Consider the following 15,388-nt stretch of genomic DNA (forward strand, 5'->3'; position numbering starts at 1 on the left):
CCTGCAACTAGAAAGCATGGTTCTTTTGATACACAACATAATCTTTGGACAGCTGAAGGGACTCCCTTGCTCCCAGATCTCAGGGCGATAGTGAAATATTTGCAGTTCAGTGGGAGATGCTTCTAGGCTGCATTAAGGAGCAGCAGCCACTACATGTGGGAAAGTTATACAGGCATCAGTTTATGCTTGAAGATCCTGAAATTGCACATGTAAGCCAGATGGAGGTGCATGGCTTGGCCTTGCAGCCACGTAGAAGGTACGTGTCTGAGTTGCACCTGAGCATGACCCAGAGGACTCTGAGTGATGTGATCCTTTAGAGAGAATAGTGAAATGCAAATATTACAACTGGAAGTGAATCCTCATGAGGTCTTACGATAGTAAAAATGTTCTCCTCATCCTTGTCCTATAGTTGCAGTATGAACACATTTTCTTGACCGTTTCTTCATGTGTTTTTGTTATTGCTGAAGTGAGCTGATGTTTTCATGGTATTGGTGGATGTACCTGGGACAGTGCTGAAATACAATCTCTGTAGCTCAACTTTCTTGTTCCCAGTGTTTCTCAACAAGGCTTGGGCAGGGGAATGGGCCACAGGGGAATAGCTGGTGAAACAGGAGAGACACCTTGATACAAGAGCCATTTGAAGGAATATTAATTAGCAAGCAGCTAGTTCTGGACAATTGAATTTCGGCTCCAGATGTTCTCATTCTGACTAAGTGCTTTAGCAAAATGCTTAATTGATTACTATCTCATGAGCTCTGTGTGTGTGTGATAAAAACTGAGACTGCTGAGTTAGAGGGGTTGTCTGTTGATAGCAACACAGCACAGTATTTCCTCACCTTTTAAAACTTAGTCTTTTTTTATCATAGGGAAACCGGGCAAGGTTTCAAAAACGTTCTTTAATTTGTAATCTTTATTGTAGTCACCGTGCTGGTTAAAGTCACTAAAGGCCCAAGTATACAAGGATGAAATCAAATAAAGACACATCTGTGTTTGGTGTGAAAGGCCTTTGAGCATTGTTAAAATGAGGGACTATTAATTTAAGGCCTTCTTGATTTCTGTACATCTTTATAACAGGTACAAGGACAGGGGGACAAATTAAAAATGAAATAGACTGTTGGGATAAAATGAAATCAACCTGAGTTTTTGCCCTAGGCTGTAATTGAACCGGAGCTGAAGTTCAAATAAGAATTTTATTTATTTATTTTCAAGCTGGCCTTTGAGCCAATGAAGCTCAGAAATGTCAAGCAAGTAGAAAGGGTTGTTACAGCTCACACCTTGGGTGGGGGGTAGAATCCAAGTGCTGCAAGGCAAGGGATGTTTTATAATGTGTAAAATGATATTTTGCAATGAGGTTAGATGGTGGCAGAGTTTTGACTTGGATTCTTGCAACTGGATGGGATGAGGGTTTGTTGTTTTTCTTTTTTTTCCTACTGTTTTTGGGTGTGGGTTGTTTTTGTTTGTTTTTGGGGTTTTTTTTGGTAGATTGTATACAACTTGTGAAATCATTGAGATCTCTTCATTGAAGTTCAGTGGAAGCTGGCTTGACTCTAATGGAGATAATGGCCATTAAAAAAAAAAAGTTGTTTTCATGATAATTAGTAGATTTGTTATCAGTTGATCCAGTGTGGTTTTTCCCTTGGAAAATGCACTGATCTCTATGGAATAACCCCTGACTTTTTTGTCTCGTTCCCTTTGCATACTACAGAAGTTGAACTGAGTGCAGTAGAAGAATAAAATTTGTTCCCACAGAAATGCGAGTGTTTTTTCCCAAAAGCACGGAACATAATTAATGGACGTGACTTCTGCACCAAAAAAAGTCATATTGGTAGGTAATATTGGTGTATTGTGCTGGGAGAGCAATTGTATGTTTTATTTTGCCTTTCCAGAGTTGCTGGGCATGAATTTCTGCAGCATTATGAAGCTGTTATGAAGACCTCAGTGCTACTCGTGACCTTTGGAAAATGTGGGATTTAATAAGAGAAAGGGCTCTGAGGTTGATTTGCTGAAATACCCACTACTTATTCCTTGGCATTTGGTTATGCCGGATGCTTTTGTTCCAACTGGGGTTGCTCATCTGTGAGCAACAAACTAGTGGCACAAATCCCTATGCATGACCTTCACGATCTTCTGTGGCCTAAGAAGGTTCACACCCCACTTAATTTGCAGAGACTGTCTGGATCTTCCAGTCTGACATCACTGATGTATGTGGCAACAGGTAAATGAAAATAAAAGGCCAATTTGAGGGCAGCTATTTCTGACATGAGAATTTAGGAGTAATGAATTTATTCTTTTGAAAAATAGCTATTTTTAATGCTCATGGAGGGTTGTTTTCTAGGGACTAGTGACAGGCTGTGCTGCCAATGTGTGTAGGTTGATTTTGGAGAAGCAGCCAGCCAGCTTGTATGGGGGCTGATGTCTTGCAAACTCCTGAGAGCATGCTGGCACAGGAGACTTTCTATTAGACTAGGACAACACAAACTGTAGCTGAACTGTGCCTTTTTACAGATGGTCCTAATCCTAAACCTATTCCATTTCAAGTTCAACTGATCCTCGTCCTTTTAGGCTATGAACTGACTGGCAAGACTTACAACATCTCATGGCTCACATGGGACTGGGATCCAAATATCTAGAATGTCATTAAGTCAGATTTGGGCATCAAATTTGAGCCTCTGGCAGCAGGATGTCAAATCCTGGGCTGAGCCTCTTCTGGCTTATTAGTTCCCGAGCTCAAAATGACAGACTGTTCCTACAGCAAGCAAACTGCTGCTCCAAAAGAAGAGATCAGTGGGAGCAGTTGGGCATTGACGAGCAAAGGCCGAGTGCCTGCTCCATGATGTTTAGGTCTTTGTGATAATAATTAGATCTTAAAATGTGTCAGTTCTGTATAGGGCAAATCATCAGCATAGGCCAGCAGCCTGTTTCCATGGGAGTGAGTGTGTCTGCTGCTGTGTGACTTGCATAAGAGCTAGCTAATGCAGCTGTGACCCTGCATAGCTGTATCTCAGCTTGTAAGCTGTGGAAGCAGGATGGGAATGATGTGAAAATGAAGGACTCTTGCTACCTCCTGATTTCTGCTGTCTTCATCACTTCTGACTTTCATAAAACCTTCCCCCGCAGAGGTGCAGTCAGTGTTGCTGCTATAAAGGCAGTGAGGAACACTGCCAGTGTCCAGGGGTCCTCAGAGAACAGCTTTCTTTTCCCGTCAGAAAAACTGTGGCTATGAATTACCATTTGTATGTTGCTTTGAGAGAACAGAAATGTTACGTCTGTGTTCCTTTCTGTTTCTGCCACTCTCTTGCTACCTCAATGGTATTCATGCTATGAGGAAGGATGAGACCACTTTCCTTGGGAAAGAGGAGGTACTGAGGTAACCAGGGATGACTGCAGAACCAGGACAAGGAGAAATGGTCATATGGACTGCAAAACTGAGCCACTGCACTATACTGAAGTCAAGCTTTCTCTGTGCATTGATGCATCCCTGTTATCTAGGGGAACCATGGCAAGCAAATTCATTTGTTGCATATACCTTCTCCAGACCTAGGAGGGGAAAATTCTCCTTCCCATGATCTCCACTTTCTCAAGACTGACTCAATCATCTCTGTTCAAGAGGATGAAGAGAAGAATTTGGTGATATATGGAAATGGCTGAGTCACGGCCTGAACTACTGATTGAGCACCTGGGGAAAGGACCCGGTCAGCTCTGGAAGCACAGGTGAAGGCAATTCAGCTGTGTGATCAGAAGGGGTGGAGCCTGGTTGCACCTCTCTTAGACCTCATTGAAGTGCTGACCCCCACTGCAGAAGGATCTCTGGTTGGAGATCTCCTCCTTGTGCTTTTTCCCTGCGACCATAGAGGTGGGTGAGCACCTTTCTTTTTCCTCTGTAAGGCCATTCTGTTTGTGCTAGCCTCTTTGTTGTTGTTCTCCTGTATTGCCCTTCTACTGTGTTGATCTTTTGGATAATAACAGCTGATGTATTTGGCTCTCCCCAGAATCCATGGTACAAAATGCAACTTGTATTCAAGGCTGCAGTGATTTTATCTTTTGTGCTCTTCTCTCTTTTCTCCTCCAGCCTTCTCACTATTGCCTACACAGAGAATTTACAGTTCTTTCAGCTGCTCCTTTTCCTTTCTTTGCGCTTGAGACATTTTCTGTCCCTGCAGGTTTAGATCCTGGGGGAGTATTGGCAGAACCCATGCATCCCATTTTCTTTTAGGATTTGGCATAGGAGCTTTCTGGATATCTGGACACAAATATCTGCTCTCTTCCTCAGAATGTGACTGTTGCTATCTGATAAATGGGTGGGATCATGCAAGGTCAGTTGCTGTTGGTTGTGATCCCAGCATTGCCAGCACTCAGTCCTGTCTCACTTGAAGGGGTTGGCATGGCTACCAGTCTTCATTCCCCTTTTTTAAGCCCTTAGTTTCAGGATAACCTGTCAAAGGAAAGAGCAGTACAGTTGCACAGCCCCTGATCCACCAACATGACCTCAATGAGAATTAGGTTAAAGCTAATGCAAAATAGGTGAAGCCTTGCAAAGCAAAGAATACCCAGGGGGGACTCCAGACTCAGAGAATGAACTGCTTTGTCACCATATTAAATCAAATGCACAACACAGATAGTTTCTGCTAGCATGCAGTCTGCAGAAGTTCTGGAGGTGAGAAGGGATCTGAGCAGCTATTAATTTTATCTGTGTGCAGTAAGTCTTTTCTACCCCCATGGAGAAAGATAAATGCATGAAGCTTCTGGAGCCTGAGTTTGCTGAATTCCTCATGGATTTGAATGGCCACATTATAACGTTGGCTTGGGAGCTCATCAGGCCTCAAAATAGAAGCAAATCTGGTGATATGCAGTGCTGGGAAAGTCAACAGAGAAAATGAGCATTCCATAGGAACAGTGGTTGTAATTTACCACTGCCACAGCAGTTCCATGGTCCCTGCTTCCACTTGGAAGCTGAGTCCATGACATGAAGGGGGAACATCAAAAGCCAATGAGGGACCCTGGATTGCAAAGCAGATAACCTTGCTCCACTGAGCAAAATGCTTTCTTTGTTCCTTTGATCTGGGAGGGGTACTATCTGTTGGCACCCAAACTGCTTTGGGGGATTTTGCTGAACTCCACTGCCCCACCAGCTCACAACATTGGAGGCAGTTGGATTTCAAGGATGAAATCAAATAATTCCTCTGTGAGCTTATTGTGAGATGTCTTTGGCTAGAAGCCTGGGAACCAATCTTCTCATGGCCTAGTATTCAGTGATAGCAGGCTGCTTTATGCTGTATTAGTCTCCTCCACATGCTTGTTTTGAAGTGACAGAGTTCAGCTGAGGGTGGGGGAGAACAACACAAAAATATTGCTGATCTCCACTACTGAGAAAAAGGCCAGAGCCCCATGCAGGGCCCTCAGGAGGGACAAGAATCTATCTGTTGAGATTGAGCCTGATTTAATTTTTCTTATAAAGCACGTTAGCAGCTGTCTACATCTAATAGGTTGTTAGTAAGACTTTCCCTCATTGCAAAAGGGAAAGTAATTTACATTGGCTTTGCATCTCTGGCAAGCAGAAAAGATCATGCCCCACCTGAGAATGATTGGGGAGCAGACAGGTGCATGCAGCATGGGGGGAAGGGAGGAAGGCTGGCTCCATACTAAACAACCACAAGAAAATGCCATTTGGAATGTAGCAATGGGTGAGTGACCTGGGCAGAGAATCAGCTTTCTGTCCACAGCAGTGCTTTGGAGCAGCTTCCCAGGCAGATCCTGCAAGATTGCTCTACAAGGAGCAACAGTGCTGCCTGACTGCAGGCTGCTCCATTTAGCCCAGTGCTTCTGCTGACACACTGCTTGCTCTCCCTTGTTAGAGGCATGGGAGTTCCAGCACCAAGCTGCCCTAGGACTTTATTTTTCTGCTCATAATGAGCTGATAGCGTCTTAGGGAAGGACTGTGGCATTCATTGTGTTGTAAAGGTCTCTCCAAGAGGTGTAGGGGTGCAGTTACCCAACCTCATGTTTCCAGTGCAGGATTTGCACTTTGCAGCCCACCAGCTTTAAGTGCCCCTGCCTTTTCTGCCAGAAATGAGCTGTGAAATGCTGAGGAGGGGAGAACTAGAATTATGTCAAACAAAAGAGGGTGATGGAAGCGTTTTTTTTTTCTTGTTCCTTGACCACTGGGACCATGCAGAGGATTTGCTCTCTTAAAAGGCAGAGGCTGCTGGGTCCAGAGCTTTCTCCTGGACTGTCCTCATTTTCTGAAGCATTTTCAGAGGGGGTGGTGAGCAAAGAGAACTGATTGCTGAGTGCTTGCAGCTGGAGTGGGCTGGGAGACTCCTGAGAGCCTTTCAGTGCCCAGGCCAACCTTTCTGCAGGTAGGAAGAAGGGCACTTGAGGTTGTTTTCTTTTTCTGTGGTCCACAGAGATGTTGAAAGCTTCTGGATGACAGAGCAGGAGAAGCCCTTATGTTGCAAGGACTCGGTGACCACAAGGTAAGTTTGTTTTTTTGACTTGGTGTTTAAACTGTCTTTAAAAGAAAGCGATGTCAGAGATCGTGTTAGAGCTTTGGGTAGCAAGATGTGGTTGTTTTGCAGAAAGTTATGGCTGATTTAGGGCGCTGGTAGGGGCAAGTAGGGAAGAAAGCCCAGGCTGCCCAGAAAAACTGGATACCTCATCCCTGGAGGTGCTCAAGGCCAGGTTGGATGGGGACCTGAGCAGCCTGACCTGGTGGAGGGCAACCAGCCCATAGCAGGGATTGGAGCTCCATGGCCTTTAAGGTCTCTTCCATCTAAGCCATTCTGTGATCGCGTAGGGGATGGGGAAGGGTTTTGTTGCTGGACAACGTGGTTGAACAGCTTGGAGTAGGTCATTGGAAGATCCTGTCGTAGGAGATTACTCAGGAGAAAGGTGAGTCCTTTCAGGGGAGCTTATCTGTAAAAATCAGGACTATGAGAACATAACCTGAATATTAATTAAAGATCAATGTATCTAGGTGTGAAATTTCATTCCTTTCTTGATTGAGCTGTGCTGGAGAGCAGCGTGCTTTGACAGTGGGTGCATTGTACCCTTGTTCTATGGAGCTCTCAGGCACTCCTGTCATAGCTGCAGGTAAATAGGGGACCTTGCTAAAAAGGCTCAGCATTTACAGCAGCCTTTACAAATGAGGGATCTTGCCTGAAAGCAAGAAAGATGAAATTAAGACAAGTGCAAAGTGCTCCTTTTAGACAGGCAAAACAGAAGACAAACAAAACAGGGAGTACGTGATAAGGCAGCAGTACGGCAGGTGAGGTCCTGGGGTTTGTGCTGCTTCACAAGCAGAATATGAATCAACCCTGCACTGCTGCTGCAAAACAACTCGTTGTACCCAACACTGTATTAATGAGAGTGCTCTTTGCCAGATATGAGAGGCAATTATTGCAATCTGCTTGGGGCTGGCAGAGCTTCAGCCAAGTGTGGGTGTCTGGAACTGATGAGAAACTTTGTCTACACCCATTCAAAAACTGGGAGGGATAGTCCAGTGAGGGGTGGGGGGGGGAAGGTGAATGATGAGAGGTTAGGCAAACAAATACTGTGAACAATGCTTGAAGACAGTGCATTTGTTTATTTTAGGAGGAAAAAAATATGGAAATAGGATGCAGTAAGTCTTTTTACACATAAATAGTACTTATAAAAAGGCTGGAGATGAGGTGTTTTCCATAGTCACTGGAGTGGAAAAAAGAAATTGCTTGAATTTATAGTGGAGATGATTTAAAGTGTTTATTAGGAAAGCCCATCTAATTCCTAGAGGGGTAAAACACTGAAGCAGGCTGCTTGGGGAGGATCACAGATTCATTAAGGCTGGAAAAGGCGTCTAAGGTCATCTACTTTGACAGTCCACCTACCACCAGTGGTGCCCACGTCCCTCAGTGCCACATCTCTGTGGCTCTTGAGCACCTCCAGGGTCGGTGAATCCACCCCCTCCCTGGGCAGCCTGTGCCACTGCATCATTGCTCTTTTGGAGAAGGATTTTTTCCTAGTAAGATGATGCAGCATCCCCCTTCTCAGTGGATCTTAGAGCAGGTTAGACAAACAACAATCGGGACAAATACTTAAGTATATTTGATCCTGTCTCTGATGATCCCATGGGATGCCTTTCTGCCATACATTTCTATAATTAAGTACAATATAAAGACACAGACTCTTCCTTGAGGAGTTAAAAATCTGTCTATAATTAGAAAAAGTCATAATCTTTTAATGATAAAACTAGGTTAAACGTGCCTTATGTGACAGCTCCGTTAATGTATCATTATGGAACAAACATCAGGAGGGAAGGGAATTCTTTAAACTAAAGAACAGCGCTGGTGTAGCAACATGAGTATAAAACTGGCCAAGCATATATTAGGCAGGAAATTGAAAGAAAGTTTTGAACTGTCAGAACAGCAATGTTCTAAAACAGCCTTTTATAATGGGAATGCTGCGGGCAAAAATCAGAACTTGTTTTTAAAACAGAGCTCGCAAAATTAATTCAAAGGATTATATAGAGCTACTGCCTGTCGTAGTGGAGTCCCGGGCGAGGAGATCCCTTTTGTTTTCTTATTTTAGGAGCTGGGGGGAACAGAAGCATTTTTCCCCCAGCGGGGCTGTTTTCTGCTGTTTATTGACACACGTGTGCCTCTTTCATCCCGGTGCTTTTTCTGCTGTGCAGCAGTTACTGCTGTCCCTTTTAAGATGTGAAGGTCACAGCTCTGTTTAAAATGGCATAATTGCAATAGATGTAACTCCATCTTTGGGAAGACCTTCCGAAAGGGGTCTGCAAATCCTCAGGTGCTGCAAATCATCTTGACTGTTCCAAGGTTGCAAACTGTGCTGACTGCAGAGAGCGTGGTTTGGGGTTAATGTGAGCAGCTGGGAGAGCTGCCTCAGGTGTTCCCATTTGGCAGCCCTGGTGGTGCAACGTGAGGCGTTGGGGTGGGACAAGAAGCTGCTGCAATGGGATGCTGTGTGCCAAATGCAGCTAACAGGACAGTTCAGGCTCTGTGCCAGCGGAGGAACTGAATTCGGTGCTGACAAATGAAACAGAGATGTGATTGGAAATGCCACGCTTTGGAGTTATAAGCAATTTTCCTATAATCAATCATCCAAACCAAATTGTTTTCATTTCTTTACAATATTTAGCACCCCTTTGAAAGCAGACAATAGGAGCTGTGTTTTGATTTCTTCTTTCGACCTGTTGCTCAAACTGATGTGATTTGTGTGCTTTGGCAGTGGGATGCTGGTGGGAAGGAGCTGAACTGGGTTCAGTGTTTTTAAAAAAAAAAAAAAAAAAAAACCTTGGCAAAGACCACATCTGTGATTATCAGCCAATCATTCAGATAGAGACTTGGTTTGTCCGCTTGCATTAGGTTTGTAGAGTATCTGGCTATGCAAAGCTGTCAATGAAACTTCTGCATAAGAGGATGGCGGAAGGAATGAGGGAGGTGTTAAGGGAGAGCTGGGTTTGAGAGCCTCTGGCTCCCTGAGTGATAGCAACAAAGGTGAGATGTTATTAGACCCATCAGCTCTCCTGGGTGTTTGTAATTACATGAAGTTGCTGACCCAGTTGGAGATTGTGCAGGAGGGGATAAGTAGAGCAGGAAGGCTGGTTCTGATATCCTGGGCTGACCCATATCAAACAATCCCTTTTCTTAGGGTTAACTGCATTTCTGAGATCTAGGGGGATGCATCTGCTTTCCCTTGGCCAAAGTGTGTGAGAAGGGAGAGGAAGCTTGTGGGAAGCATAAGTTGAGGTGACTGGGCTGTGCTGAAAAACTGCTTGGTGCAAATATAACAGAGTGGGAATTTGTGGGCAGATGCAGCAAGAATAAAGCCAATGCCTGCTCTGGAGCGTGTGCTTTTCATCTCTTTTGAGTCTGATCACTTTGGCCACATTTCAAGTCATGACCTGTTTGCACCATGCTATAAATCAGCTCAAGATGGGTTTGTGGAAAGGTAGCCTGCAAATGCTACGTCCTTTGCTGAGGCAAGTCTTCTTCCCCAGGCAGGCAGTACAGTGAGCAGGATCTTCTCATCTGCTGAATTCAGAGCTGCCATTAAGCTGATTTGTCTCAGGGTATGTCTCAGCAGGAACATCCCACTCTTTAGCCAAGATGCAGGCCTTGCTGTGTGCATGTCAGGGCAGGTGTGCATGGCCTGCTATGCAGCAAACTGACAGAGACCTCACTAATGGAGCCTGTCCCACTGAGTGATGCTCCCTTAAGGGATGCTCAGCCTGGCGCCTATTGGTCCCACGGCAGGCAGTTGGTATTTGGAACTGCTGGAAAATCTCAGCATGTCATAGGAGTTCCCAGTGTTTTTGTTCATCAGGAAAGGGTACAAACATTCTTTTCTAAAGAGAGCTTTGAGACAAACAGAACTGGAGAGCAATTTAAGGATTAGTTTCAGCTTTGATTCAAGAGCTTGACTATATATATAATTTTAAATATCATTGTGCATTTCAGTTTACATTCAGCTGGCCTTCCTTGCCAGTGGTGTGGCATGTGTGGGAGTGCAGGGGCTGGGTTTTCTTGTTGTCAAATCTGAACAAATACTGTGTTGGGAGCCCGCTCACTCAATGCTGGGAATCACAGAGGCACCGGGACCTCCTGGCATGTCCAGGTAAACAAGAAAGGCACGTTGATTATATCACTGGCACAGCAGATCAGCTCTAAGTACACGCTGCTCTGTGGCTCGGCTTCTTTGCAATAAGTGGGAGATGGTGCTGCTTTTCTTCCTGCTGTTGTCCATCCTGCCTGTTTAGCTGCTGCTGGTAAAACAAGGAGTGTTTCTTGGTTCATGTTATACAGTGCTATGTACACCAGGGCTCTGTTTGCAGCAGGGGGCTTTCAGGTGTTGCATTAGAGCAAGCACACAGACCAGACCTGGTAGATGAGCAGCCTGGGTAGCACTAACAAAGGTGATAGATGGGCATGTGCCTGTCAGACTGCAACAGCTGAAATTCACCCAGCAAATCCCATTTGTAACAAACTACCATTTACAGACATCCTAACAGGAAGACCTGTTATTTTTTTCCATTGCCAATTGGTTCTCCTTGATAGAGCAAATGCTTACATGAGGTTGAATGGATGTGATGATCTTTATCTTCCTGCTCTCCCCAAGGTATGCTGTATTTAGCCCACAAGGGTACATCTTTGCCTCTCCTTCATGTCTTAATTTCCCTTTTATAATGCCACTTAAATACTGAGCAGTACAAAGCCTCAAAGCACTGAATATCAATGGACAGTTAAAAATGAGTGTTGCTCTGTATTTTGAGGTGGTGGATTGCCCTCTCCTTTTATGGTGACTACGGGGACCTCGACGGCCACTTTGAGCAACATGTAAGGCTTTTATTTCTACTTCAACTTCCTCTATCCTCCTTCTCCTGATCTTCAGAAAATAATAAATCCACTCCTGATCATGGTGGTTAAAGTTTCCAAGTTCTTTTAATTAAGGCATGCTTTCCCTCCATTCAGATAAATGGCTCAGAATTTATCTTCTATTGCTCTGTTTCTGCTGGAGAAGCCTGGGAAGCATGTGGTAGGGATGAGAAATATGAAGGGTTTTTTTGCTATGTCTTGTCACTACCAGTGGCATGTGCCAGCTGCTTCACAAGGGTTATTAATCTCTAGAACAAAATTTTCGATGCTACAGTGACTGTTGAACCTGAAGAAGAAAAATGGTAGAAAAATGCTCCGTACTGTGTATTTTGCTTTTGCTGCTGCCGTGTTTTCCTCTGTTTCAATGGCTCTTGGCTTGCAGAAGTAAAACAATACTTAATTATTGTACTTGAGTCACCCTGAAGTCCTCTTCCTTCACTTAAATAGGAGAAATGAACCACCAAGAAGTGACTCAGCATGTGCTATACACTTACCTTTGTATTTGCTTGTGCACAGGGAGTCTTGTTGGGCATGTAAGCAAACTAAAATTCCCAGCTTTTCCTTTTTCCATCACTTCTCCTTTTCCAGTGATCAAACCTGAGTAACCACCAGAGCCAACACACAGATACAGGTCACTGAGATTCATCCCTTTTGGATGAAATAGCAAAAAATTCCCCAGATCCTGATGGCAGTCATTAAATACTGCTTTGTTGGGCTTTCGGCACCTAGAGGAACTCAACCTAAGAGGCTCTGAAAGTTTGGGTTACAATGGCCACCACAGTCTGAGCATCCTTACCTCCTGGTGTGAGCCCACGAACGCACAGCAGTGATGGAAGCCTTAGTCATAGCAGCGGGTTTCCAGGAAACCTCATGTGAGAGAATGTTGCCTTGAGGCAGCAGACAGCGTTATCAAAAGCCTACCAGGGACACATGCAAAAAATGGGAGCTTAATTGCCATATTTCCTCTTTATCTCAATATAATTAACAAGCTGGTGTCTCTGCAGCTTTAGTTGAAGGGAGCGCTCAGAAGTGTGTTACGGAGCATGGGAGCTGTGTTACTGTGGGAGTGTTTGTGAAGTCCTAGCAGCAGATATTTCAAGCGCTGTTAAAGAATGATCTCCTCTTATAAAACAGAGCAACGAAACACAAGTCTTTCCATCATTCTTATCGTTGAGGTTGGAAAAGACCACTAAGATCATCTAGTCTAACCATCAACCCATCACCTCCCTTCGTGGATTAGCCCTTGGCATCTGCTGGTGGAGGGCAGTAGCACGTCAGGTGAGAGGTGAGCCGACAGGAGTCGAGGCCAGGAGCTTTGTGCGTGGTGACTCAGTGCGATCAGATGCATCCACACAAGCAGTGTCAGCGGGCAGGTCTCTGTGTGATGGTGGGATGACTCAGCCCTATCTGCAGTGCTGTCTTCAAACTGCCCAGGAGGTGACACCTGCCAGTGCCAACAGGCGCAGACGTGAGCGCTAATTGCCACTGTGACTCAGCTCAGTGTCTGACAACTTGTCTTGCATCTAACATCTCTTGGTTTGTGACTAAAGTGGCTTTTTACTGGAAGAGCTGGTTTCTACCTGTTCATACATCCTTGCTTTGCAGACAAGATGACGTGTGCAGTCACAGCAACGAGAAGCGAAGCTCTGGAGTGTGAAAGTGAGCTTGGGTGTGAGTCAGGTTTGAGTGCAACTTATCTCAGGAAGTGTATGGCAATGTTTTTGAAGGCAATACACTCCCAGCCCTTTTGAGGCCTTATCAGGGATCTGGCTGTTTTATCTATAATGGCTTTTCATATGGGATGCAAAAAGCTCCAGCATGTTACTCGTGCATCGAGCATGCAGAAATCATCCTGATTGGTGGAACGACAGGTGAATTTGCAAAACTGTGCTTAATGACTGAGTGACAGTCATCTCCAGTACGTGCTTTCAATATGATATCATGAAGGATCATCTTTCTCCTGCCTATGAGGCTGAAAGAAGCCCAGGGGAGAGGATCTCTTGGGTTTATTTGCTTTGTTTTCAATTGATTTTGGAGATTAAAGCCCAAGTGAAAGTAGCAGCTTGAAAGCCTTGGATACAGAGAGCTGCTGTTTTTCTCAGCATAGCAGCGCTTTGTCAGCCTGTCTGGGTCCTGACCTGGTGCTGTTGGGATGGTGTTGGTTCAATCAAGCAACATTCTTACACCTCCTGTCCTCTGCAAACACACACATGTGCATAAACTGATTTTCTCCTATTTTAAAGCAGCAGATTTAACATGAGTGTTTATCCTTTGCACATTGTTCTTACAACATTCCCCACATTGTAATAACTCTCTTCCTAATCCACCTGTTTTTTTTAATCAACCTCACTGAGCACTTAAAAGGTATTTCCACAAATTATAGAACTTTTGAAGTGTTTTCTCTTGCTTGGAACAGCAAGTAGAAGTTTATAAATGAGATGAATTAGTCGTGGGGTGCTTTTCTTGGGGACCCATGGCCCTGGCTCTGTTTTCAATTTGATTATATTTCTCCTTGCATTTCAACTCCTTTCTGTGTCTTCCTCTAGCAAAGGTGAATGTCTTCATCTGTGCACCTTGAGCTCTCCCTGGGTGCTCAGAGTGGCTCAGATCAGGATGTGTCCCATGGTTGGGGAGTTTTCCTCAGGTCTAAGGAAAGCTAACAGCAGCCTGCTTTGGCTTTTCAGCAGTAGCAACCTGAGTTGGCTTGAAGACTCTCTGCTCTGTCTCCTGCATCATCATTGTAGCATCATGTTCCTGCTCCCAATTCAGAGCTGTGCTTCTCCAAGAAAGGTGAGGGTACAGTAGCAGGTTGTACCCTGTGAACAGATGTCAGAAATTCCCAAGCCATATGAATGAGGGAATTGAACTGACGTCCTCTGGTCTTACTCAGCTGTGCTTGGTGACCTCGTAAGATGCAACAAGCTGCGTCAGCTTGAAAATTCCTTCTGTCCTTCTTTTCCTGTTCTCCACATCCTTGATCAGCATAGCCCACATGGTTTTCTCTGCTCCCTGTTTTCTACACGTGTGCCTGCAGGTTGCACAGGGTGAGCAGCAGAGGCCACTGTGATGAGCAAGAGCCACAGTTAACTCCAGGGTAAAAAATAATGGCCTTAACTGATGGCTGCTACTTGGAGCCTGCCACTGGGTTTGCTGCTGCCCTTCCTGATATCTCAGGCTGCATGATGCTTACCTTCAAGAATTTTCTTAGTCCAAGAGAGCAAAGAAAACGTTGTTTCACAGATGCACAACCCTCACTCTGCAGGCAAGAAGACATGTTGCTTCTCTGGTGTGTGTTCCTGTCAAGCTGGGAATGGGCTCAGTACAAGATCCCTGTTCTGCATCCCCGTGTGCCTGCACAGGGCTTTAAAACCAGTGAGGTCCCTTCTCTGAGCCACTGGCAGGTCAGGTGTTCAGTCTGATGGCTGTGCTGTTAATCTGAGATGTCAGTGGGGTATGCAAGCACAATCCTTTCTTGATGTGTAACAGTTTCATCCTGGGTAGCTGTTGGGATTTTGATTAGGCTAAAGGAGGGGTGTGAGAAGGGATCTGTGTAATTCTTTTAGGAATCTGGGAAAATTTCTGGGTTCTTCTGTAATTTTCTGGAAGCCCTCTGGAGGTAAACTTTTATAATTAACAGAGGTGCACACATGAATGCAAACAGAAATCTTGTGCTTGCAAGCACGCCGGTGCTCCAAATGCAGACCAGTGAAATATAGCTCTTGCCATATTGAATTCATTCTCAGCTTCTCTTTTATGTAATGCATTTCTCTCTTCTACATATCTCTCTGCTGTGACACTGCTGCTGTTTTGGTGGATTGCTTCTTGTAATCTTTCTTTTTTCAAACAGTAAACTTGTTCCTGATGTAATTACTGTGATAAAGCTCTGTGGCCTGACAGATCATCCTTAACAGCACTGCTGCTGTTAACTTCAGACATGAGGACGTTCTATTTCAATCCTTTGTGAGAAGTGTGGTAAACAGTAAACAGGTTTGTTTTCCTTAGCGTCATCTCCCTCT

At 44.7% G+C, this 15,388-nt stretch overlaps 1 protein-coding gene across 5 annotated transcripts in view; it reads left to right on the forward strand.

The window, feature by feature from the left end:
• The window catches only part of AGBL1 (AGBL carboxypeptidase 1), a 487,401-nt gene that overhangs the window by 432,269 nt on the left and 39,744 nt on the right, over positions 1 to 15,388 (forward strand). For all 5 annotated transcript variants that reach the window (XR_007379113.1, XR_007379116.1, XR_007379112.1 and 2 more), the window contains exons 29-31: positions 1,706 to 1,825; positions 3,536 to 3,853; positions 6,405 to 6,473. The gene's annotated coding sequence lies outside the window, so the exon portion shown is untranslated. The remainder of the gene's footprint in view (positions 1 to 1,705; positions 1,826 to 3,535; positions 3,854 to 6,404; positions 6,474 to 15,388) is intronic.

Source organism: Lagopus muta, chromosome 10 (assembly GCF_023343835.1).
Source record: "Lagopus muta isolate bLagMut1 chromosome 10, bLagMut1 primary, whole genome shotgun sequence".
Classification (NCBI taxonomy): Eukaryota; Metazoa; Chordata; class Aves; order Galliformes; family Phasianidae; genus Lagopus; species Lagopus muta.